The sequence below is a fragment of the Mirounga leonina genome, unplaced genomic scaffold (genome assembly GCF_011800145.1).
Source record: "Mirounga leonina isolate KUSES-001 unplaced genomic scaffold, KU_Mleo_1.0 Mir_151, whole genome shotgun sequence".
Classification (NCBI taxonomy): domain Eukaryota; kingdom Metazoa; phylum Chordata; class Mammalia; order Carnivora; family Phocidae; genus Mirounga; species Mirounga leonina.
The window spans coordinates 97,399,822-97,427,484 of NW_023270377.1; the positions used below are offsets into that span (position 1 = coordinate 97,399,822).

The 27,663-nt window shown below is 37.1% G+C and overlaps 1 non-coding gene across 1 annotated transcript; it reads left to right on the forward strand.

The window, feature by feature from the left end:
* The first annotated feature begins 12,788 nt into the window (after positions 1-12,788).
* LOC118012691 lies at positions 12,789-12,895 on the forward strand. The gene has a single exon (XR_004679764.1). It is a non-coding gene; the product is annotated as a U6 spliceosomal RNA (small nuclear RNA).
* Positions 12,896-27,663: the final 14,768 nt, after the last annotated feature.

Genomic DNA, 27,663 nt, shown 5'->3' on the forward strand with positions numbered 1-27,663 from the left:
CTTCTTCTTCTTCTTCTTCTTCTTCTTCTTCTTCTTCTTCTTCTTCTCCTTCTCCTTCTCCTTCTCCTTCTCCTTCTCCTTCTCCTTCTCCTTCTCCTTCTCCTTCTCCTTCTCCTTCTCCTTCTTCTTCTTCTTTTTTTTTTTCTTAACATATATTGCATTATTTGTTTCAGAGGTACAGATCTGAGATTCAACAGTCTTGCACAATTCACAGCGCTTAATCACACAAGATAAGACCTATTTTATTAACTTGAAACAAAAGCTTTAGGGGTAGGACCCACTCATGTTACTTTCAAAAATACTTTGTCCTGAGGTTGAAAGAAACATACTGGTTTGACATTTGAGTGATCTACACCCATTACCCAAAATGACTTGTGCTATGTTATGCCTTACACTTATAGCTACTATTATGTAATCCATTCATTAATTCATGAACACATTCTTATGGGTCATCTATTTAAGACTAAAGGGAACCTTTGTTTTCTTAGGTTAAGTGTTATACAGTAAGGCTTCACAAGTTCTGTGTGCTCGAAGATAAGTTTTGTTTTTCTTAATTTTTAAGTTTACAACTTACCACAGACCAATACATGCTGTTCACACTACATGTGACTTAGCACATGATTTTAACTATTACCTGAATAGACCTAGAACTGGTCTGTAAAAAGAAGATTCATTTGGATGTTGCTGCAATGTGTTTCTAAAGGCTCACTGTCAATTTCTCTATCGTCTTGTTGACACTTAGCAATTTGTGGACCAGCACTGGGGCACATGCCACACTGGGAGTCAAAGATTGGAAGGATGATAAACACAAGTATTTGCTAATGTAAAGCCCTCTACTTACTCTCAAAGCTTATGCTTCCTACTCTGCTTCTTGTCATCATGTACTATATATTTCCCTATTCTTATTACATCTCTGCACACATAACTATAAACAATTATATTTAAAGTGGAAGATGATAAGATAATATAGAAAATCAGAGTACAAACCAATAGCAACATCCTAGCCCTGGAAATTGTACCCCAAACCAGTCCCCCTCGACTGATGTACATGTGGTGTTGAGTATTCTCTGGCTAGACATGTGAGTGAAACACGATTCCAAAAGCTGAAAATATTCAATAATTAATGCATATAATTGATTTGTCAAGACTGTAGGGACCAGGGATAATTGAAAGGGATTCATGTCTGCCAGCTTTTACATCTACCTTTTAGAATTACATTTTTTAAATAGAAGCTGATTCTCTTGGTAAGACACTTGTATGACAAAGACACTCAAGGGGAAAACAGAGAATGCACAAGCATTATAGGACATTAGCCTTTCTCCAAGATAGTTGTAAAATCTAGCTGTGCGAAATACGTGGCTTAAACCATGATATTCTCAGTATAGTTATTAATTTTTTTACTTTCACTCATTTATTTTAAAATCTCATATAAATGCTTACATAGTTTCTAGTTTATTGTAGATTGCTGTACATGGCTGGCTAGCTGAATATCTGTATTAGACAACAAATTTGTAGCAGATACTCATAGTTGCCTGTGGAAACATTCTCCCCAATTCCTTGTTATCAAAACCCTAATTGTGTTGAGATATTCACCTGTTAGAGAAAGTAAATCAATCATGGGAATTCTTTGTTAATGCTTATTTTAGGAGAGGGCATGTGACCTATGAAATGTGAGAAAAAGAGAAATTGAGGGGATTTCTAAGTAATATTTACTAACTTTTAAAAAGGTACATCTTGGAAAAACCAGATTATTTGTCCACTTAATACTGTCATGTGTGCAAGTGAGACCTACAAATAAAATAGCAATCTTTACCCATGAAAAAATCCAACATACAAAGCATGATAGAAAAAGGTGGAAGGAAAAGCTGGATTCTTGATGATTTCATTTTGCCAATGAACTAACCAATTCTAGAGCTGCTTTATCTCTGGACTCTGGCTAAGTGAATTAATTTTCCATATTGCTTTGCTCATTTTAGTTAGTTTGCAACTGAAATCATTTACACTTATCACTGTGTTAGGTGCCAGTGATAAGTATTTGAAGTAGATATAATCTGGCTGTTCAGTTTCTCAGTACCTTCAAAATTAGAAAGGATTCATACTTCTAGATGTTAATCCTGAATTAAAGGTTAGGATCTAGCTGTGATTGTTAGTGAAATAAGTTATATGAAAAGGGTTTATATTTTTAAACTATAAATTTGGCCGTTTATTCTTTCCTAGGCCCATAGCTTGGTCATAAAACTTTATGAGATGCCTGTTTTCACATTTCATTAAACAGTTTGTTGCCCAAAAAGAGGGACCTGGGAAAAGATTTAGGCTCTTGTTTCTGATGAATGTTGGCTATGTAAAGTGGCAATGGTTCACATCCATACCTAAATGTCATAGGACCTTAATGGACACAGAAATAGTCACAGGTAAATAACTGTTGTTGAAAATCTTTTGGAAATGCCCATTCTGCTAGATTGAAGCTGCAGTTTGGTAAGGGTTTACTTATAATATCCTATGATAGGAGAGCATAAGTTAAAATAAATAGAATGGGCCTAGTGAGCAATTAGTATTAATCAGATATAACATATAAAAAAGGCATAATCCACTCCATGCATTGGGGAATAATTTGAGGATTCTAAATCTCTAAAACCATGAATGGAAAGATAAGTTTTAAAAAGTTTAGTGTTTTTATTTTTTAAGATTTTATTTATTTGAGGGAGAAGGAGAGTGAGTGAGAGAGCACAAGCAGGGGGAGCTGCAGAGGGAGCAGGAAAAGCAGGCTCCCCGCTGAGCAGGGATCCCAACACAGGGCTCAATCCCAGGACCCTGGAATCATAACCTGAGCCGAAGGCAGATGCTTTAACCGACTGAGCCACCCGGGTTCCCCAGTTTATGGTTTTTATGTGGTTTTTAGACATATATAAATAGTGAGTGCCCAAACCTGGTAAGTGTGTTGTGTTGGGAATTTGTGGTTATAAATATTTCAGATCACTGATTAGGAAATTTGCACAGTATAAAACATCAGGGGAGGTAAGAAAGTTGACACTGTATTTTGCTTTTTAAAAAGAGCATAACTTTTTTTAAAAAAATATGAAACACTACAAACATTAAACAGATGTGGTATGAAATAAAATTTTTGATGAGATTCCTCCCAGGTAATTAGAATCATGGAATATTGTCAGGTGATACAGCTTCCCTGGTCTCAAAACACTTAGAAAAATCTGTTATTTCAAATAAGCTCCCTAAACAAAATTATATCACAGTGTTTAACTAACAGAAAATATGCTTTGATACACATACAGTTTCAAACTGAGAGAGACAATTTGGAATGCACAATTATTGTGTACTTTTGGTAAATAAAGGTGGTAAACAATATTTGCTGGTGTGTGAGCACTAGTTTCTTCCCCATAAGCTTCTTTATAGATGATAACAAAATAAGTGTCAGACCAAACTCTACTTACACATACACTTTTTAACAAAGCAGGCAAAACCCAATCTTATAACCACTATGTAAGTTTAGTGATCTCCAATCTCAATCTTTTTGGAGCGCCAAAACACCCCACATGTAAGAATGACCCTAGACAATTACAGCAGTGTTCTAGGGCCAGTCCTAGAGTGACCAGTAGTTAGACGGAGGCAAGTAAAGAGATTCTCCAAATGGGTGGCTCAACAAAGGGTCATTTGTAGATCAAGCCAAGTAGGCAATATTGTAGAGGCTATAGGATTCACATGCCCTGTTCATTTGAAGTCAGAATGTCTATAAATTCTCTTAGATAGTCACCATATCTGGAAATCCTAACAGTTTTAAGCTATTTAATAAAGCATATATTCTCTAATTAAGACCTCCCCCCAATCTTTATTGCATTAATGAGAAAGGCTTCTGGTATTGATATGCATATAAAAAGAAAAGATATCCTCAACATGGTCTGGAAACTTCCTGGGGCCATGACAGACAACTTTATTCTGAAAAGAAATGAGCATTCCTGATAAAAATAAGTGAATTTTTTAAAGAACTTTATTGCAAATAAGATTGTTTTGAAATTATGAAGTAACTGTTTACACTCCTACCTAGCTGACTATCGGTCAAAATATAGTGACTTTCACCAGGTTTTCTTTTCTTCCTTTCTCTCTTACAGTGATTATTTCTCCTATAAAAATGTCCTAACAAGAACAAATCTTTTTGGTAGCCTACAAGGGGTCTTTTCTCTTTCCAAGGAATATTGTAATAAAAATCTAACGCATGCTCATAAATAAATGGTCTAAGAAATTTTCTTTGCCAGAGATAATGATGGCTGCAGCACTATTATATTATATTACATTACATTACATTATATTATATTATATTATATTATATTATATTATATTATATTATACTACTTCTGTACTATACTGTCTTACACTATATTATATGCTGACCCTAGAGAGTGGTCTTTTCATTAGAATACTGCTACTGGATTATATGTTACTGATTAGAATAACTGAATGTCCTGGTCATGTTGCTTAAGCTAGCTAATAAGTAGATACTATTTTGATGTCTATGTTAAAACATTTAAATATAAATGATACAGACTTCTGTATAGAACAGTCATACTTTTCTCCTTATCTCCAGATAAACACAACTAGAAACCTGGGGACATTATATATAAACCAACATAAGAAAACTCTAAGAGGTGGAGAGAAAAAACCAGACTAATCAGAGATCCCAGAGTGGAAAGAATGATGGTGGTGAGTTTGCTTCTTCTCTTTACCTAATATTACCCAGAGATGGTGCTGAAGCCAACAACCTAGAAACACCAATAGACACTAACCAAAAAGTGTGCTAACACAATCCTGCTCTTTCTAGCCAAAGGACTAAGAAAGGTGTAGCTTATGAGGACACAAACCATTCACAAAATAATGGCTCCAACCCAACAAACACCACACACACACACACACACACACACACACACACACACACAACCAGTGGCCTCACTACTACCTCACCAGCAAAGACTGGTTGGAGAGCCCAAATTTCTACTCTCACCAACCTATAGCAGGGCACATGGTATATCAGAGAAGGATGAGTAGGGAGTGTGAACTTTCATCCCTGCTGAGCAGTAATAAAGCCCTATCCTGTGGTGTCAGCAGAGACCAGGTGAGGAATCTGAATTTCCATCCCTACCAAGCAGTAAGGAGCTCCTTGGCCTTTCTACTGGAGGAATGTGAGAGGAGGCCTAGTTGAGACTGAGGACATTCATCACCACCCAACAGTGATAAGGACATCTACCATTCCCCTGTTAGGAAATCAACCTGGGAAACAATAACAAAGTACTCTTCTACCCTCCCAGCTGGATGGAAACCAAAATCCCACATCCATCCAGCAGTAAAAAGGAATCCAAGGCCTTGCTAACAATGGGGATTAAACAGGGAACTCAGACTTCTACCCCTATTGGCAGTAATAGGAGTGTGAAGGCATACTCCCTTGCTCTGTCAGGATGATGACAGAGAAAGCCGCTAAAACAAAGTTTACATAAGATCCAGAATCCCATAAAACACAAAATGTTCAAGTTTCAACTGAAAATTGTCACATTAAAAACCAGGAAGATTTCAAAATGAGTATAAAAAAATAAAACATGCCAACATTAAGATGACAATATGTGATAAACAATTTATAGTAGCCATCATAAGAAAAACACCATAGATATATCAAAATGGAATTCTTAAAAAATGTTCAGGTAAGCCAAAGAAAGGAACCACTGCCATGCTGCTTCTGTGCTTGGAATTAGCATACTGAAATCAGCAGTACTTTTAGATGATGATCCAATTTGTAAGGAATCATCATTTAGACATCTTAACTCACTAATGCTACTACACTTTACTTTTCAATAAAGACAAAGTAGTGTGTCTTCACATGGTTACACTTGGGTTAGTGAACAGGACTAAGGGCATAATTAACCTGGGAACTACAATTCCTGAGCAACAGGGCTTTCTGAGTTTTCCACAAAGCAACTAAACGAAAGTTATCAGAAGAGGAATATAGAGGATATATGCAAGTTGCTTAATGTCTTTGTGCCTAGGGGCGCCTGGGTGGCTCAGTCGTTAAGCGTATGCCTTCAGCTTGGGTCATGATCCAGGGTCCTGGGATCGAGTCCCACATCGGGCTCCCTGCTCTGTGGGAAGCCTGCTTCTCCCTCTCTCCCTCCCCCTGCTTGTGTTCCCTCTCTCACTGTGTGTCTCTCTCTGTTAAATAAATAAAATCTTAAAAAAAAATAAATAAATGTCTTTGTGCCTAGATTTCCTCTTCTACAATTTGGGGGATATTTTTGAGAATGAAATGAGTTAATCACAATCAGATCAATCATGATGACATTGATGATGATGATGTTTTATTATCATGATTTGCCTGTAGCATTTTAAAGTGTTAGAAAAGATACACTGTTTATTTCCTTTTCCCATTTTAGAATGGCAACGTATTAGGAAAGTAAGACATTCACAGGATGAAGGGAAATGGATGAGAAGAGTTAGAAGAGCTTAGTTTTAAATCTACTCTCCATGGTTTCATTCTGTCCTTTCATCCACTCATGTCCCCATCCCTATCTATCAATCCATTCATTCTTTCATAGCTCTTTAGGGACCAATTCTGAATGCCATATTTATGATGAGATGAACACTAGGAATTTGGTGTACCTCACAGGATGTTTTTAATGGTAAATGAAAGGTAACATAATAAGGTGGATAAAAAACTCTTGCTTGACTGATGGTTGGATAGAGACATTGAGAGATGAATGGAATATGTGATAAAGCAAATATAATAAAAATTTTACTGTATGATTAGTTGGTGGTTTATGACTGTACACTATACAGTGGCTCTTTGCATGACTCATTTAACTCTAAATTTACCTATAGTTCATTTGTAAGGTAGCTTTTTTCCAAGACAAAAAAAAATAGATAAATAAAAGAAGAAATAAGAGTCTGTTGGGAATAAGAGATGATGATAGGCTGGCTGAACAAGTTGTTCTCCTTTTACTTGAATCAAAGAACAGATTTGTCATTATTTCCCTGATGAAATTAATCCTAAAGTTTGCACCTTTCACTTACTGGAATATTAATGGATTTGAATTATATATAAGACTCAATTCTTTAAACTTATTAGTTTTTCCTTTTACTCTTATTATTTCATATCTTCAAATATTTAGGGATAAGATGAAGGGAAAAAAAGAGTTTGTGTGAATAATAAGTAGATATATCAAAGTGGAATTAATAATAATTGTAATATAATTTTAAAAGACGTTAGTTACTACTGGAAGAAATTGGGTAAAGAGTACATAAGATCTCTCTGTATTTTTTCTTACAACAGCATGTGAATCTACACTTACCTCAAAATAAATAATAAAATTAAAAAAATTTAAACCCCATAAGACACACACGAAATATAAAGTGTCTAATCTGGTGTAGACCCAGATAAATTTCAACTGACTTTACTCTAAAAACACACTTACTCCACTCATGAATAGTGATAGTTTCTTCTTTTTCCTTTAGGCTCTTTGGAACATTGCCTTTTTACTCAATTATATTGTATAATAATTAATTGGTCAATTACATTCATCTTTTGATATATTTGAAACACTGACATAGTTTACTCTGATGTTTACCCTCTGGCTACTTCTGGTCAATGTCATAAATGAGTAAGGATTTCTCACTAGCTCATTCTCTGTGGGATGTAGTAGGATGTATCTCTTCACATATGAGAAAAGCTGGTCTTTTTTTTTTTTTTAGATTTTATTTATTTGAGAGAGAGAGAGCATGACTGGGGGAAGGGCAGAGGGAGAGGGACAAGCATACTTCCCACTGAGCATGGAGCCCAACGTGGGGCTCAATCCCAGGACCCTGAGATCATTACCTGAGCCAAAGTCAGATGCTTAACAACTGAGCCACCCAGGTGCCCCAAGAAAAGCTGGTCTTAACCAGTCTTATTTATTTATTTTTTTAAGACTTGTTTTTTAAAGAGCAGTTTTAGGTTTACTACAAAATGGAGAGGAAGGTACAGAGATTTCCCATATGCCCACTAATCTGACACATTCAGAACCTCCCCCGTTATCACCATTAACATCACTCACCAAAATAGCACATTTTTTTAACAAGGATTAATTAACCTACACTGACACATCATAGTCACCCAAAGTCTAGAGTTTACCTCAGAGTTCACTGTTAATGTTGTATATTCTATTGGTTTTGACAGATGTATAATGACATATCCATAGTTGTAATATCATACATAATATTTTTACTGCCCTGAAAATTCTCTGTGCTACACTTACTCAACTGTATCTCCATCCCTGTCAACTACTGACTTTGTAGTCTATAAGTTTTGCCTTTTCCAGAATGTCATATTGTTGGAAATATACAGTATGTAGCTTTTTAGTAATGTGCATTTTATGTCCCTCCATTTCTCTTCATAACTTAAATTTCTTCTTTTTAGTGCTAAATATAATATTCCATTATCTAGATGTACCACAGTTTATCCATTTACCCAGTGAAGGACATCTTGGTTCCTTCCAAGTTTAGACACATATGAGTAAAGCTGTTTGTAAACATCCTTGTGAAGATTTTTATGCGGACATAAGTTTTCAGCTCTCTGGGATTAATGCCAAGGATTGTGATTACTGGTTTGTATGTTAAGAGTATGTTTAATTTTATAAGAAACTGCCATATTGTTTTTAAAATTGGCTGTACCATTTTTCATTCCCATAAGAAATGTATGAGAGTTCCTATTGTTCCATATCCTTGTTAGCATTTGATGGTATCAGTGTTCTGCATTTTGGCCATTCCAATAGATGTATAGTGGTATTATTTCATTGTCCTTTTAGTTTACATTTCCATGATGACATATGATATGGAACATCTTCTCATATACTTATTTCCCATCCATATAGCATCTTTGGTGAGTTGTCTGTTAAATTCACTAGCCCCATTTTTTAATCTGGTTTCTTTTCTTATTGCGTTTTAAGTGTTCTTTGTATATTTTGTATAACAGTCCTTTATCAGGATATGTCTTTTGAAAATATTTTCTGAGTCTGTGACTTGTAATCTCTTCACATTGTCTTACATAGTGCAGAAGGTAGAGTTTTTAATTTTAATGAAGTCCAGCTTATCAGTTATTTCTTTCATGGATCATGTCTTTGGTGTTATATTTAAAAAGGCATTCCCATACCCAAGTTCATCTAGGTTTTCTTTTATGTTGTCTTCTAAATTTTGCATTTTACATTTAAACCTATGATCTATTTTGAGTTAATTTTTGTGAAGAGTGTATGTTCTGTATTTAGATTATTATTTATTTATTTTGCATGTCAATATCCAGTTGTTCCAGCACCAGTTCTCAAACAGGATATCTTGCTCCATTGTACTACCTTTGTTCCTTTGTCGAAGATCAGTTAACTGTATTTATGGCAGTCTCCTTCTGGGCTTTACGTTCTATTCCATTGATATATTTCTCTGTTCTCTCACCAATACCACAATATCTCAATTACTATAGCTTAAAGTAAGTCTTGAAGTTGCATAGTATCAGTCCTCCAACTTTGTTCTTCTCCTTTAATATTGTGTTGGCTATTCTGAATCTTTTGCATCACCATATAGAATTTAGAATTAGTCAGTTATTGTCAATATCTACAAAATATCTAGCTGGAATTTTGATTGGGGTTGCATTCAATCCATATATCAATTTGGGAAGAGCTGACATCTTGACAATATTGAGTCTTCCTATCCATGAAGATGGAATATCTCTGCAGTTATTTTTTTTCTTTGATTTTGTTCATCAGAGTTTTATTGTATACTGCATACAGATCTTGTGCATTTTTTTTAGATTTATACCTCAGGATTTCATTTGAGGGTGCTAACATGAATGGTATTTTTTTTTAATTCCAGTTGTTCATTGTTGATATATAGGAGAGCATTGACTTTGAATATTAATCTTGTAATTTGCAACCTTGGTATGATCATTAGTTTAAGGAGATTTTTGTCAATTCTTTTGGATTTTCTACATAGATGATCATGTCATTTTTTAATAGAACTGTTTTATTTTTTCCTTCCCAATCTGTACACTTTTTTTCTCCTTTTCTTGACTTATGGCATTAACAAGGACTTGAGCATGATGTTGAAAAGGAGTGGTTGGAGGGGACACCCTTGCCTTGTATGTGATATTGATGGAAAAGCTTTGAGTTTCTCACCATTAAGTACGATGTTAACTGTGGATTTTTTATAGATATCCTTTATTGTGTGGAAGAAATTCTTCTGTATTCCTACTTTATTGAGAGTTTTTATTGTGAATGGGTAATAGATTTTACAAAGTGGTTTTTCTGCATCTATTGACATGATCATGTGATTTTTTTTTCCTTTTTAGCCTGTTGATTTGGTGAATTGCATTAATTTATTTTCAAATGTTGAACTAGCCTTGCATACCTGAGATAAATTCTTCTTGGTCATGGTGTATAACTCTTTTAATTTTTATATATTGTTGAATTCAATTTGTTAGTATTTTGTTAAGGTTTTTTATGTCTATGATTATGAGAAATATTGTTCTGTAGTTTTCTTGTGATGTTTTTGTCTGGTTTTGGTATAAGAATACTAGTCATCTAGTATGAGTAAGGAAGTTTTTCTTACGCTTCTATCCTCTGAAAGAGATTGTAGATATTTCTCCCTTAAAATTTTGGTAGAATTCATCAGTGAACCCACCTGGGCCTGGTGTTTTTTTCTATTTTATAAGTTTATTTTATAAGTTTATTAATGATAGATTCAATTTATTTAAAAACATAGTTGAACTCAACAACACCATCAATCATCTGGACATAATTGACATCTATAGAATACATTATCCAGCACTTTCTCAGAAAAATAAAAATTGAGGCACTTTGTTGCTGGCAGGCCTGCTTTGCAAGAAATGTTAAATTCTTTAGAGAGAATCAAAACAATACAGGTCAGTAACTTGAACATGCATAAATAATAAAAGTGCATCAAAGAAGGAATAAACAGGTGTAAAATATTCTTATTCTTAATTGATCTAACATATGTCAGTGTGTGCAAAAATAGCGACAATGTATTTGATTACGTATGCTTATGTCTATATCTTATGCACACATGTATGCTTATATATAAATGAAATAAATGACAGCTAACAATGCAAAGGACAGAAAGGAAGAAATAGGATTACTTCATCATTTTGTGGGACTCACACTACCTGTGGAGTGGTATAGTGTTATTAAAAGGTGGACTTGGGAATTCAGAAAAGCTGGTGGAGGAGTAGGGGACCCTATTCCGGGACCCCCGGAATTGAGCTGGATATCTCTACCAGACCACTCTGAACACCCACGAAATCAGCCTAAGATGTAAGAAGATAGATCTGGATCACAGGTGGTTGGTTTTGAGGTATAAAGCAGGGAGCTGTGATTCCTCGGGCAGACATCGGAAGATAAATGGAAGGGGGAGGGAGCTCCCATAGGCCCTGGTGCCAGGAGGGTGAAATAACACAGGAGCACAAAAGCCTCCCACGCTGGGGACAGGGCACAAACTGCGGAGAAAGGTCTTTAGGGTAGCCCCCTGGACTGAAACCTGGAGCGGCGGGGCCGCACGTGTGAACTGGTGGCGGCTGGCAGTGTTAGAAGCTCAAAGGGCAGAGACATGCCCCGACCTGGAGGCAGGACTAGGAGCACTGCTGAGTGGCGCACAACCCAGGATATTGCAGTTTATAGCAGCACAGACAGAAATGGAGGTAGTGTGGCCTGGAGAGCTCACTGAAGAATAGACTGTGATCTCTCTGCTATGAGGCAGAGGGTTGGAAACAATCTCTTCTGCTCTGACTCTTGGAAGAGACGTGGAAAGCTGCCAGGGAAAGCCACCAGAGAACAAAAGCCCCCAAGGAAATGTTGAAAAAGAAAAACAAAGCTGGGGGCATCACGTTGCCAGATTTCAAGCTGTATTATGAAGCCGTGATCACCAAGACAGCATGGTACTGGCACAAAAACAGACATACAGACCAATGGAACAGAATAGAGAGCCCAGATATGGACCCTCAACATTATGGTCAAATAATCTTCAACACAGCAGGAAAAAATATGCAATGGAAATAAAGACAGTCTCTTCAATAAATGGTGCTGGGAAAATTGGACAGCTATATACAGAAGAATGAAACCCGACCATTCTCTAACACCATACACAAAGATAAACTCAGGAGGGATAAAGACCTGTGTGAGACAGGAATCCATCAAAATGCTAGAGGAGAACATAGGCAGTAACCTCTTCGACATCAGCCACAGCAACTTCTTTCAAGATACATCTCCAAAGGCTAGTGAAACAAAAGCAAAAATGAACTTTTGGGCCTTCATCAAGATAAAAAACTTCTGCAGAGCAAAGGAAACAGTCAACAAAACAAAGAGGCAACCCACAGAATGGGAGAAGATATTTGCAAATGACACTACAGACAAAGCGCTGATTTCCAAGATCTATAAAGAAGTTTTCAAACTCAACACCCAAAAAACAAATAAGTCAAAAAATGGGCAGAAGACATGAACAGACACTTCTCCAAAGAAGACAGACGAATGGCTACCAGACACGTGAAAAATGTTCATCATCATTAGCCATCAGGGAAATTCAAATCAAAACCACATTGAGATACCACCTTATTACCAGTTAGAATGGCAAAAATTGACAAGGCAAAAAACAAATGTTGGAGAGGTTGTGGAAAAAGGGGAACCCTCTTACACTATTGGTGGGAATGCAAGTTGGTGCAGCCACTTTGGAAAACAGTGTGGAAGTTCCTCAAGAAATTAAAAATAGTGCTCGCTTCGGCAGCACATATACTAAAATTGGAACGATACAGAGAAGATTAGCATGGCCCCTGCGCAAGGATGACACGCAAATTCGTGAAGCGTTCCATATTTTTCAAACGGAGAAAGACATGTATCATATGATCTCACTGATATGAGGAATTCTTAATCGCAGGAAACAAACTGAGTGTTGTTGGAGTGGGGGGTGGGGTGGGAGGGATGGGGTGACTGGGTGATGGACACTGGGGAGGGTGTGTGCTCTGGTAAGCGCTGTGAATTGTGCAAGACTGTTGAATCTCAGATCTGTACCTCTGAAACAAATAATGCAATATATGTTAAAAAAAAAAAAAGAAGAAGGTAGCGGGAGGGGAAGAATGAAGCGGGGGAAATCGGAGGGGTAGACGAACCATGAGAGACGATAGACTCTGAAAAATAAACAGGGTTCTAGAGGGGAGGGGGGTGGGAGGATGGGTTAGCCTGGTGGTGGGTATTGAGGAGGGCACATTCTGCATGAAGCACTGGGTGTTGTGCACAAACAATGAATCATGGAACACTTCATCTAAAACTAATGATGTAATGTATGGGGATTAACATAAGAATAAAATTTAAAAAATATATAAAAAAAAAAAAAGAAATTAAAAATAGAGCTACCCTATGACCCAGCAATTGCACTACTGGGTATTTACCCCTAAGACATAGATATAGTGAAAAGAAGGGCCATATGCACCCCAGTGTTCATAGCAGCAGTGTCCACAATAGCCAAACTATGGAAAGAGCCAAGATGCCCTTCCACAGACAAATGGAAAAAGAAGATGTGGTTCATATATACAATGGAATATTACTCAGCCATCAGAAAGGATGAATACCCAACTTTTACCTCAACATGGACGGGACTGGAGGAGATTATGCTAAGTGAAATAAGTCAAGCAGAGAAAGTCAATTATCATATGGTTTCACTTCCTTATGGAACATAAGGAATAGCATAGAGGACAGTAGGAGAAGGAAGGGAAAAGTGAAGTGGGGGAAATTGGAGGGGAAGACGAACCATTAGAGACTATGGACTCAGAGAAACAAACTGAGGGTTTTAGAGGGGAGGGGGGTGAGGGGATGGGTTAGCCCGGTGATGGGTATTAAGGAAGGCACGTACTGCATGGATCACTGGGTGTTAAATGAAACAGTGAATCGTGGATCACTACATCAGAAATTAATGATGTATTGTATGGTGAATAACATAACATAATAAAATTAAATTAAATTTTAAAAAACGACTTGGATTAGTTGTAAATGTGTATTGCAAACTCTCTAGAGCAACCATTAAAAAAAAAGTGTAATTGGTATGATAAGATAGAAGAAAAAATGGAATCATATAAAATGCTCAGTTAAACTACAAAAAACAGAAAAGGCACAACAGCAAAAATAGGAACCATGAAGATGGTCACCAAATAGAAAATAGTAACAGATATAGTAGATATTAATCCAACTATATCAATAATCACTTTGAAAGTCAATGGTCTAAATGTACCAATTAAAAGACAGAGAGTCTCAAAAGCATCAAAAAATACCACCCAACTCTGTGTTGTCCGCAAGAAACCATTTTATTTTATTTTTTTGTTTTATTTTTTTTTTTCTTAAAGATTTTATTTATTTGACAGAGAGACACAGCAAGAAAGGGAACACAAGCAGGGGGAGTGGGAGAGGGAGAAGCAGGCTTCCCACAGAGCAGGGAGCCCGATGTGGGGCTGGATCCCAGGACCCCGGGATCATGACCTGAGCCGAAGGCAGACGCTTAACGACTGAGCCACCCAGGCACCCCGAAACCATTTTAAATATAAAGACACGTTTAGATTATAAGTAAATGGAGGGAGAAAAATATATCATGTAAACACTAATGAAAAGAAAGCAAGAGTAGCTATATTAATATCAGACAAAGCAGACTTGAAAATGAGGAACTGATTTAAAAAAAATGTACGCTGGGTTTCCTAGATATCTGACAATAATTTGGGGAAATTCTCAGCCATTATTGTTTCAAATATTTCTTCTGCTCCTTTCTCTTTTCCTTCTTCTGGTGTTCTCATTAAGTGTATGTTCTTCATTTTGTAGTTGTTCCATGATCCCTGGACATTCTGTTCTCTACTGGATAAAAAGCCCTTTTACTGCTATAAATAGCCCTTTAGTAATGTGGTGGTGAGGTGTATATGTTTGATAGGGGAAGCATTCTGTAGCCTGTGACGAGGTCTCAATATCTTTTTGAGCTTATACCTCTGGACTGGTATCTTCACAGGTATGTCTCAATTTCTATTTCTCCTCTCCTTAGGTTGGACCGGACAGGTAGAGCACACTGGACTTGGATATTTCCCTTTCCCAGGTCAGTTAGGCTCACATAATACTTCAGCAGGTTAGGCTCTGGTTAACTAGATTCCTCTGAGGGTAGACCTTGTGAAAAAGAACAGAGGCTTTGGTTTATTTCAAAAACGGCTTCTTTCCTCCCCCTGCCGCAAGCCTGAAGGAGTTTTTCTCCTACATTTACTGTGAGAACCTGGCTGATCTCCTGGAGGTACAATATTGTGGGGTACAATATTGTGGGTTAAGAGGTTTGCCTATTAGAGAGGTCCACACGGAGCCTCCAGCAATATGTCAATTACAGTTCAGGTTTCTCTACCCCAGCTCTGGTTCCTGCATGGTTTCTGCTTGTGAGTCTTTGCTCTAGTAAGCCACAACTCCCTGTATTCACTTTTCTCTCTAATATTGGGGGCAGTGGTTTGCACCGTGCCCTCTCTCTCTTAGGGGTCTAAGAAGAGTTGTTGGTATTTCAGCCTGTCCAGCTCATTACACAAGGGACTGGAAACCAGAAGAGTCCTAATTATTGTTTCTCATTTAACCTAAAATCTTGTCTGAGAAGGCAGCTAGAAGTATGAGTATGAACACCAAAAGCTAATCCATCTCAATATTTTCAACTACCTGAAGGAAGTGACAAAAGTATCACTGTTCATTTGCTCCGAGTTCATTGTTCAGAGTTCAGCTGTCAAGTAAGAATACTAAATATCTATTTATTCAAAGAAAGTCTGCACAGTTACCTGAATATTCAGGTAGAATTATTTCATTCTATATTTAACTAGGTCCTATCAGAAGCATATTAAAATACATGCTTTGTTTATTACTACATAGCAAACTAGTTTTTGAGCCCCCAAACCTAGTGACTTAACCTAACAATTTATTGTCTTCTTTCACAGTTCTGGAGGCTGACAATCTCAGCTAGCTAGGGTTGTTTGTTGAATGAATGAATAACTTTAATCAGTCCAATAAATCACCTATTGATATTTTTTCCTTCATGTTTAGTGACAGTGATTTGGCAAGCATTTTGTTGAATGAATAGATACATGAATGCACCTGAGGATAAATGTCTGATGGAGTAAAACAACCTTTCTACCACAGACTATCTCTGTATTAGTCATAGTTCACAAGTAAATTAATGATATAAATGTTGAAGCTGCCTGCTAGTATAAAGACCACGAGTTTTGCCTAACCACAAATATATCTGTGCTATAATTAGATTGAACTGGCTGTACCATCCAAAGGAAAAAATAGAAATTTCATTATATTACCTTTATCTATAACTGTTAGCAAGAAAATAATCTCTGAGAAATGAGATTCTCTAAATTTAAGATAATAAGTAACTTTAACAAAATAGTATACAAAATATACTTATTTTGCTATAGAGTACGAGTTCATCATTTCACCCTTAACATCAAATCCAGTGAGAAATTGCCACAAAATCACAAATCCTGATAAAATTATACCAAACAAAAACCATAAAAAAATCTATCCTCAAATAACAATAGAAATGTTGTCTGAGTTTCAAGTGCATGGTCAGAAATTCTGCAATTACTTTTATCTTCTTCACATGAAACATTTGTTAATTTAAAATTTGAATTTAAACATGGACATTATATCCTCCAGCCTTTCTAAACCAAATTAGTATGTGTGATTTAAATCTTTCTTCACCTTCTAATCTTTTAAAATCTAATCAAGCAAATGTTTTTGTCCCAATATTGTATTATCACATTAAAGATATCTTATTGCCAGTTCTTCTGCTATTCTAAATTCAATGACTTTTATATAAAACTTAAGCAAAATGTTATTTGCATGAGCAATTTTTACTTTCTAGTATCCTGAAAGTACACTTAAGATCTGTTTTGTAAAATGAAATAAATTATGAGGTATCATTCCCTGAAATAACATTCAAGTATATTAATTACAAATTGATTTATTAAAATGTTTAATGTACACTACCTCTTCCCTGATTTTCAGAATCCTCCTGAGAAACCACTTGTTACTTACACATCCTTCATTATCTTGGGAAGATTTATTTTAAAGTTAGGAATTGAAAATGAATGATTCAGCAAGGACCATCCTTTTATTTGCAAAAAGGGAGGCCATCCGAAATGATTTTTTAATATAATACTGTAAACTACCAATTTATAGGAAATGTATCTTAGTAGATTCCAAAAAGCTTATGGAAATTCTTTATATACATTTAAAAATGGAAAAATATTATTTATAGTTCTGTTTTAAAAACTAAATAAATGTTATGTATAATTCTGTTTTTATCAAATGATACTATATAATAAACAAGGACAGTATAAATGTAAATATATTTGAATTCACAAATGGTTGTAAGAAGTGTAGATAGATTTGATAAAGTAATAATGACATTTGAAATGTCAGGGAAGTTTGTTTTCCCATTAATACGATTTTTTTTTTATTTGTTTTCAGTGTTATGGGATCTAGTAATGAACATAAATTAGGAACAAAAGCTGTAAATGAAGATCTGAATTCATTTCCTCTTATTTCATTGAAATCTTTCCCCTGTATTTCATTCAAATTTCACCCAATGTCCACTCTTCTGTCCTGTTGTCTTCAGTTCCAAACACCTTATATCTATCCCTATCCCAAAGATTTGCTTCCATATCTCATCAGCTTCTTTGTTTTTTTTTTTTTGCTGGTATAAATTCTTTTATTAATATTCACTCCTAAGTTATATTAATAGTATTAGTAAGTTGAAGGAAGCATAAATAAAATATTTTGGTCCAGCAAAGGTATAGCACAAATTAATATATAATTCAAAATTTAAAAATCCTAGCATTAAACTTAGTCATTCTTCTGACAAAGTTGCTTAGAAAAATGGCCACAGGGGTGCCTGGGTGGCTCAGTCGTTGAGCGTCTGCCTTTGGCTCGGATCCTGGTCCCAGGGTCCTGGGATCGAGCCCCACATCGGGCTCCCTGCTCTGCGGGAAGCCTGCTTCTCCTTCTCCCACTCCCCCCGCTTGTGTTCCCTCTCTCGCTGTGTCTCTCTCTGTCAGATAAATAAATAAAATCTTTAAAAAAAAAAAAGAAAAATGGCCACAAAAATGTTTTTAAAGTAAACTAGAAATAGATCCAAGAAGTTTAAGTTCAACTGTGAAGTGGTTTTTGTTTTGCAAATTTTCTTCTATGCTTACCTTGCTATATTTATGTTCATCCCACTCTTAATTTCTTTTCTGATGCTAATCAAATTCTCAAGTTAGGTAACTTTAATAAAAATGTGCTTATATAGCAGGCAGGGCTAAATGTGTATCTTCCTGTGAAATAAATGATTTTAATTTTATTTTATTCTGTTAATGTTAATCACCATACATTACATCATTAGTTTTTATTGTTATGTTAATCACCATACATTACATCATTAGTTTTTGATGTAGTGTTCCATGATTCATTGTTTGCATATAACACCCAGTGGTCCATTCAATATGTGCCCTCTTTAATACCCATCACCAGGCTAAACCACCCCCCCACCCCCCTCCCCTCCAGAACCCTCAGTTTGTTTCTCAGAGTCCATAGTCTCTCATGGTTCATCTCCCTCTACGATTCCTCCCCCCTTCATTTTTCCCTTCCTACTATTTTTTGTTTTAATTAACATATAATATTTGTCCCAGAGGTACAGGTCTGGGGGTGGCTGGGTGATAGACATTGGGGAGGGTATGTGCTATGGTGAGTGCTGTGAATTGTGTAAGACTGTTGAATCTCATCAGCTTCTTACGGTATTCCTTCTCTTCCTTTAAGAATTATTTTTAAGATAATCCCAGGTCAGTGGCCCTCAATCCTATCTCATTCTGCTAAAGAAAACATGACAGTGCTCTCAGTAGGCTGTAAGATGATAGCTATTCACCCCTCAAGATGCATTAGAAATTAAAAAAAAAAAAAAGTTATAGACAGTTCCTCATTTTTAACCTGAATCACTGCTGAAAAGCATCATCTGCTACATTAGTGAGTTAAGTTTCTTTCCCTCAGTATTTCCTTGAAAACTCTTTTCAGCTTTGGTGTCTAGTTTAGATTTCTTATTTTCTTTATATAAATCATTAGTACATTAATTTTTTTAAAGATTTTATTTATTTATTTGACATAGAGAGACACAGCAAGAGAAGAAACACAAGCAGGGGGAGTGGGAGAGTTCGGAGAAGCAAGCTTCCCGCAGAGCAAGGAGCCCAGTGCAGGACCCGATCCCAGGACGCTGAGATCATGACCTGAGCCAAAGGCAGACGCTTATCGACTGAGCCACCCAGGCGCCCCTAGTACATTAATCTGATGTGTAAAATGATGTGGTATTTAGATTAAGCATTTGACTCATTACCTGCTTTTTAAACATGGGCCAATTATTCCAAATGACCGATTTCCAGTTTCCTCATAAAATACAGTTGAAAGTACCTGATTCTTTACTTCAGAAGTTGATTTGGAGACTCACATAAGCATATTAAATACTAAAATTGCATCATTACCAGGTTTAAACAGTTGAAAACAAATACTGAAAAATAATCCAATTCCAATTATCATTTAATTTATATTTAAGATGAAATCCGAGACAAAAAGATATATTTCATGAAGTAGCTTTCTATGTCTTTTTTCCTTTTTCCTTGTACCCTATTTGTTTACAGACATGGTGTATGCTATAAGCTGCAATTCCTATCATTAGGAAGATTTTTTTTTAATTTATTTTATTCTTATTGTTAAAGTGAAAGAAACATTGTCCAATTCATCAACTCAGGAGGAAGATAAGTTATTTACACATGGAAATCTTACCTACGGAAAATATAAATATAAACAGAAAGAAAACATGAAAAAAATACTCAGGTTCCATGAACAGATGTTGAATTTTCTTTTTTTTAATTACTTAATTAATTAATTAATTTATTTATTTAATTACTTATTTATTTTTTATTCTTATCTTAATCCCCATACATTACATCATTAGTTTAAGATGTAGTGTTCCATGATTCATTGTTTGTGCATAAACCCAGTGCTCCATGCAGAACGTGCCCTCCTCAATACCCACCACCAGGCTAACCCATCCTCCCACCCCCCTCCCCTCTAGAACCCTGTTTGTTTTTCAGAGTCCATCGTCTCTCATGGTTTGTCTCCCCGTCCAATTCCCCCCCTTCATTCTTCCCCTCCTGCTACCTTCTTCTTCTTCTTTTTTTTTTCTTAACATATATTGCATTATTTGTTTCAAAGGTACAGATCTGAGATTCACTAGTCTTGCAAAATTCACAGCGATTACCAGAGCACATACCCTCCCCAGTGACTATCACCCAGTCACCCCCTCCCTCCCACCCCAACCCCCACTCCAGCAACCCTCAGTTTGTTTCCTGAGATTAAGAATTCCTCATATCAGTGAGGTCATATGATACATGCCTTTCTCTGTTTGACTTATTTCACTCAACATAATACCCTCCAGTTCCATCCACGTCGTTGCAAATGGCAAGATCTCATTCCTTTTGATGGCTGCATAATATTCCATTGTATATATATACCACTTCTTCTTTGTCCATTCATCTGTCGATGGACATCTTGGCTCTTTCCACAGTCTGGCTATTGTGGACATTGCTGCTATAAACATCGGAGTGCATGTACCCTTTCAGATCCCTACTTTTGTATCTTTGGGGTAAATACCCAGTAGTGCAATTGCTGGATCATATGGTAGCTCTATTTTCAACTTTTTGAGGAACCTCCATACTGTTTTCCAGAGTGGCTGCACCAGCTTGTATTCCCACCAACAGTGTAGGAGGGTTCCCCTTTCTCCGCATCCCCGCCAACATCTGTCGTTTCCTGACTTGTTAATTTTAGCCATTCTGACTGGTGTGAGGTGGTATCTCATGGAGGTTTTGATTTGGATTTCCCTGATGCCGAGCGATATTGAGCACTTTTTCATGTGTCTGTTGGCCATTTGGATGTCTTCTTTGGAAAAATGTCTGTTCATGTCTTCTGCCCATTTCTTGATTGGATTCTTTGTTCTTTGGGTGTTGAGTTTGAGAAGTTCTTTATAGATTTTGGATACTAGCCCTTTATCTGATATGTCATTTGCAAATATCTTCTCCCATTCTGTCAGTTGTCTTTTGGTTTTGTTGACTGTTTCCTTTGCTTTGCAAAAGCTTTTTATCTTGATGAAGTCCTAATAGTTCATTTTTGCCCTTGCTCCCTTGCCTTTGGCGATGTTTCTAGGAAGAATTTGCTTGGGTTGAGGTCAGAGAGGTTGATATGTGTGTTCTCCTTTAGGATTTTGATGGACTCCTGTCTCACATTGAGGTCTTTCAACCATTTGGAGTCTATTTTTGTGTGTGGTGTAAGGAAATGATCCAGTTTCATTCTTCTGCATGTGGCTCTCCAATTTTCCCAACACCATTTGTTGAAGAGACTGTCTTTGTTCCATTGGACATTCTTTCCTGCTTTGTCGAAGATGAGTTGACCACAGAGTTGAGGGTCCATTTCTGGGCTCTCTATTCTGTTCCATTGATCTATGTCTCTGTGTTTGTGCCAGTACCATACTGTCTTGATGATGACAGCTTTGTAATAGAGCTGGAAGTCCAGAATTGTGATGCCGCCAGCTTTGCTTTTCTTTTTCAACATTCCTCTGGCTATGCGGGGTCTTTTCTGGTTCCATACAAATTTTAGGATGATTTGTTCCATCTCTTTGAAAAAAGTGGATGGTATTTTGATGGGGATTGCATTGAATATGTAGATTGCTCTAGGTAGCATTGGCATCTTCACAATATTTGTTCTTCCAATCCATGAGCATGGAACGTTTTTCCATTTCTTTGTGTCTTCCTCAATTTCTTTCATGAGTATTTTATAGTTTTCTGAGTACAGATCCTTTGTCTCTTTGGTTAGATTTATTCCTAGGTATCTTACGGTTTGGGGTGCAATTGTAAATGGGATCAACTCCTTAATTTCTCTTTCTTCTGTCTTGCTGTTGGTGTATAGGAATGCCACTGACTTCTGTGCATTGATTTTATATCCTGCCACTTTACTGAATTCCTGTATGAGTTCTAGCAGTTTTAGGGTGGAGTCTTTGGGGTTTTCCACATAAAGTATCATATCATCTGCAAAGAGTGAGAGTTTGACTTCTTCTTTGCCAATTTGGATGCCTTTGATTTCTTTTTGTTGTCTGATTGCTGTGGCTAGGACTTCCAATACTATGTTGAATAGCAGTGGTGATAGTGGACATCCCTGCTGCGTTCCTGACCTTAGGGGGAACAATCTCAGTTTTTCCCCATTGAGAATGATATCCGCTGTAGGTTTTTCATAGATGGCATTTATGATATTGAGGTATGTACCCTCTATGCCTATACTCTGAAGAGTTTTGATCAAGAAAGGATGCTGTACTTTGTCAAAAGCTTTTTCTGCTTCTATTGAGAGGATCATATGATTCTTGTTCTTTCTTTTGTTAATGTATTGTATCACATTGATTGATTTGCGGATGTTGAACCAACGTTGCAGCCCAGGGATAAATCCCACTTGGTTGTGGTGAATAATCCTTTTAATGTACTGTTGGATCCTATTGGCTAGTATTTTGGTGAGAATTTTTGCATCCATGTTCATCAGGGATATTGGTCTGTAATTCTCCTTTTTGATGGGGTCTTTGTCTGGTTTTGGGATCAAGGTAATGCTGGCCTCATAAAATGAGTTTGGAAGTTTTCCTTCCATTTCTATTTTTTGGAACAGTTTCAGAAGAATAGGTATTAATTCTTCTTTAAATGTTTGGTAGAATTCCCCTGGGAAGCCATCTGGCACTGGGCTTTTGTTTTGGGGGAGATTTTTGATGACTGCTTCAATTTCCTTAGTGGTTATAGGTCTGTTCAGGTTTTCTATTTCTTCCTGGTTCAGTTTTGGTAGTTGATACATCTCTAGGAATGCATCCATTTCTTCCATTTTATCTAATTTGCTGGCATAGAGTTGCTCATAATATGTTCTTATAATTGTTTGTATTTGTTTGGTGTTGGTTGTGATCTCTCCTCTTTCATTCATGATTCTGTTGATTTGGGTCATTTCTCTTTTCTTTTTGATTAGTCTGGCCAGGGGTTTATCAATCTTGTTAATCCTTTCAAAGAACCAGCTCCTAGTTTCATTGATCTGTTCTACTGTTCTTTTGGTTTCTATTTCATTGATTTCTGCTCTGATATTTATGATTTCTCTTCTCCTGCTGGGTTTAGACTTTATTTGCTGTTCTTTCTCCAGCTCCTTTAGGTGTAGGGTTAGGTTGTGTACTTGAGACCTTTCTTGTTTCTTGAGAAAGGCTTGTATTGCTATATACTTTCCTCTTAGGACTGCCTTTGCTGCATCCCAAAGATTTGAATAGTTGTGTTTTCATTTTCATTGGTTTCCATGTATTTTTTTTAATTCTTCTTTAATTTCCTGGTTGACCCATTCATTCTTCAGTAGGATGCTCTTTAGCCTCCATGTATTTGAGTTCTTTCCAACTTTCCTCTTGTGATTGAGTTCTAGTTTCAAAGCATTGTGATCTGAAAATAGGCAGGGAATGATCCCAATCTTTTGGTACCGGTTGAGACCTGATTTATGACCTAGGATGTGATCGATTCTGGAGAATGTTCCATGGGGACTAGAGAAGAATGTGTATTCCGTTGCTTTGGGATGGAATGTTCTGAATATGTCTGTGAAGTCCATTTGGTCCAGTGTGTCATTTAAAGCCTTTATTTCCTTGTTAATCTTTTGCTTAGATGATCTGTCCATTTCAGTGAGGGGGGTGTTAAAGGCCCTCACTATTATTGTATTTTTGTCGATGTGTATCTTTGCTTTTGTTATTAATCCCTTATATAATTGGCTGCTCCCATGTTAGGGGCATAGATATTTACAATTGTTAGATCTTCTTGTTGGATAGACCCTTTACGTAGGTTATAGTGTCCTTCCTCATCTCTTATTACAGTCTTTGGTTTAAAGTCTAATTTTTCTGATAAAAGGATTGACACCCCAGCTTTCTTTTGGTGTCCATTAGCATGGTACATGGTTTTCCACCCCCTCACTTTCAATCTGGGGGTGTCTTTGGGTCTAAAATGAGTCTCTTGCAGACAGCATATCAATGGGTCTTGTTTTTTAATCCAGTCTGATAGCCTGTGTCTTTTGATTGGGGCATTTAGCCCATTTACATTCAGGGTAACTATTGAAAGATAGGAATTTAGTGCCATTGTATTGCCTGTAAGGTGACTGTTACTGTATATTGTCTGTGTTCCTTTCTGGTCTATGTTGCTTTTAGGCTCTCTCTTTTCTTAGAGGACCCCTTTCAATATATCTTATAGGGCTGGTTTTGTGTTTGCAAGTTCCTTTAGTTTTTGTTTGTCCTGGAAGCTTTTTATCTCTCCTTCTATTTTCAATGACAGCCTAGCTGGATATAGTATTCTTGGCTGCATATTTTTCTCATTTAGTGCTCTGAATATATCATGCCAGTCCTTTCTGACCTGCCAGGTCTCTGTGGATAGGTCTGTTGCCAATCTAATGTTTCTACCATTGTAGGTTACAGATGTCTTCTCCTGAGCTGCTTTCAGGATTTTCTCTTTGTCTATGAGACTCGTAAGTTTTACTATTAGATGTCGGGGTGTTGACTTATTTTTATTGATTTTGAGAGGGGTTCTCTGTGCTTCCTGGATTTTGATGCCTGTTTCCTTCCCCAAATTAGGGAAGTTCTGTGCTGTAATTTACTCCATTATACCTTCTGCCCCTCTCTCTCTTTCTTCTTCTTCTGGGATCCCAATTATTCTAATGTTGTTTCGTCTTATGGTATCACTTATCTCTCGAATTCTGCCCTCGTGATCCACTAGTTGTTTATCTCTCTTTTTCTCAGCTTCTTTATTTTCCATCATTTGCTCTTCTATATCACTGATTCTCTCTTTTGCCTCATTTATCCTAGCAGTTAGTGCCCCCATTTTTTATTGCACCTCATTAATAGCCTTTTTGATTTCTACTTAGTTAGATTTTAGTTCTTTTACTTCTCCAGAAAGGGTTTCTCTAATAACTTCCATATTTTTTTCAAGCCCAGCTAGTATCTTTAAAGTGATGATTCTGAACTCTAGATCTGACATCGTACTAATGTCCGTATTGAGTAGGTCCCTGGCAGTCGGTACTACCTCTTGTTCTTTTTGTTGAGGTGATTTTTTCCGTCTTGTCATTTTGTGCAGAGGAGAATAGATGAATGAGAAAACAAAATGCTAGCAGAGTAACAACGTCCCCAGAAAATATACTCTAAACAAATCAGAAAAGACCTGAAGCAGTGGGAAAAGAAAGGGAAAGAGAGAAAAAAGAAAAAGAAAAATATAAAGATAAAAACAAACAAAGACAAACAAAACAAAACAGCAACAACAAAAAAACCAGAATGTGATCAAATATGATCAGGCTGGTATATAGATCAGTGCCACACACTAGATTTTGGGTGTATTTTGGTCCTTTAGAAGAAAGTGCCTCCCAAAATTTTAAAGAAAGAGAAACTTATATATTTACAATAATAATGGTTGATATGATGAAGTGATGGAATATGACTGTAAAGATGAAAATTATAAAAAATTTTATAAAAGGAATTGATAAGAAGTTGTTTGAAAAAAGAAGAGGATTTAAAAAAAGAAAAAAGAAAAAAAAGGGAGAGAATGTGATCAGACAGGGGAGTAGAAAAAACCATATACTAGAAATTTAGGGTATATTTTGATTTGTTAGAAGAAACTGTCTCAAAATTTTAAAGAGAGAACAACTTATATAAATATATGCCAAAAATACGGGTAACTACTATGAAGGGATAGAATATGACTCTAAAAATGAAAAATAAAAATGTTTTTTAAAAAAGGGATTTATAAGATATTGGTTGAAAATGGGAAAAAGAAAAATTCAAAAAAAAAAGAAAAAAGAAGAAAAGACAGTTAAAAAACAAAAAAAGTTAACTTTGAAAGACTAAAGAATCATGGTAAAAAAGCCATGAATTCTATGTGCAGTATTCCCCTAGCGTTGGAGTTCTGCCATTCTCATTGATCGGTAAACTTGGTCTTGGCTGGCTGTTCTCGCTGATCTTCTGGGGAAGGGGCCTGTTGCCGTGGTTTCCAAATGTCTTTGCCGGAGGCGGAAGTGCCCCGCCCTTGCCCGGTCCGAGCTAAGTAATCTGCTTGGGTTGCTCTCCAGAGCTTTTGTTTCCTGCGAGCTTTCCGTACAGCTTTGGAGGCGGAGAGTGAAAATGGCGGCCTCCCAATCTCCATCCCGGAGGAGCCGAGAACTCGGGGCCCTGCTCCTCAGTGAGCCCCCCAGAGAAAAGCCGTCAGTTACTCCCGTCTCCCCGGTCTCTGGCCGCACTCCATGCTCACCGGGCCTGTGACCACGCATTTCTATCTCTGGCACCCGACCCCATGTGGAGTCTCCAAACCCAGCAGATCCCTGCGGTGCACTCCCGCGCGGCTCCTCCCAGGGGAGGAAGGTGAGTCTCCCCAGATCTGCCGCTTGTTGGGTCCCTGCTGGAGGAGCAGTGGCTCGACTGTGCCGCGGATCACGGTTTATGGCAACCCCGAGCTGAGAGCCCGCGCCTGGGCTCCACCTCTGCAGCCTGCTTCCCTGCTCCGTTACCTGGGAGCTCTGCCACACTCAGGCACCCCCGGTCTTTCTGTGACCCCGAGGGTCCTGAGACCACTCTGTCCGGGAGGGTTCCACCCCCCGCTTAGCCACCAGAGTGACGTCCCTCGGCGGAGCAGACTTTTAAAAGTTCCTATTCTGTGCTCCGTGGTTCTATCACTTGCCAGAAGCGGCCAACGGAGGCCCCTCCCCCGCCGTCTATCCTCCCGAATATCACCTCGGATTCACTTCTCCGCACGTCCTACCTTCCAGAAAGTGGTTGTTTTCTGATGAGAGAGTTGTTGCTATTCTTTTCTTGGATCTCCTGTTGAGTTTGTAGGTGTTCAGAATGGTTTGATCAGCTGAATTCCTGAGAGGAGACGAAATCCAGGTCTCCTACTCCTCCGCCATCTTGCTCCGCCCCCCAGATGTTGAATTTTCTAAGAAATATTAAGAGAAGATTAAGAAGTCCAGTGTTTTTTATAACCATGACTATTCATTAGATGCTTATATATGATAGGTAAGTGAGGTATTAAGCAATATATAAAAGTTATCTTATGTAATCACAAGACTGATTAAAATATTGCTGCCTCTATTTTACAGATGAGAAACCCAAGACTCAGATTATGAAACATCCCAGAAGTAACATAGATATTATAAGTGGCTGTACCAAGATTTAGATCCAGGTTAGCTTGATTTTGAAGCCTGGGCTCTTGTCCACTCTTCTTCCTGAGGAGGTCTGTAATGAAATGGTGTGATTTAAATTAAGAGGGATAAGCAGCTACTGAGACCCTCTGACGCTACACAAAATTAGATGTTCTATTCAATATGTTCGCCTTTGCAAATTTCATGTATTTTTTTAGCCAGAAGAAATGATTAAGTACTTGTAATAGTTTGCTAAAAGCTATTATTATAGCAAGAAACTGCCTTTGTTTAATTTGGTATGATTCTGTTTAAAAATAGGTACTTTCATTGTCTCTTA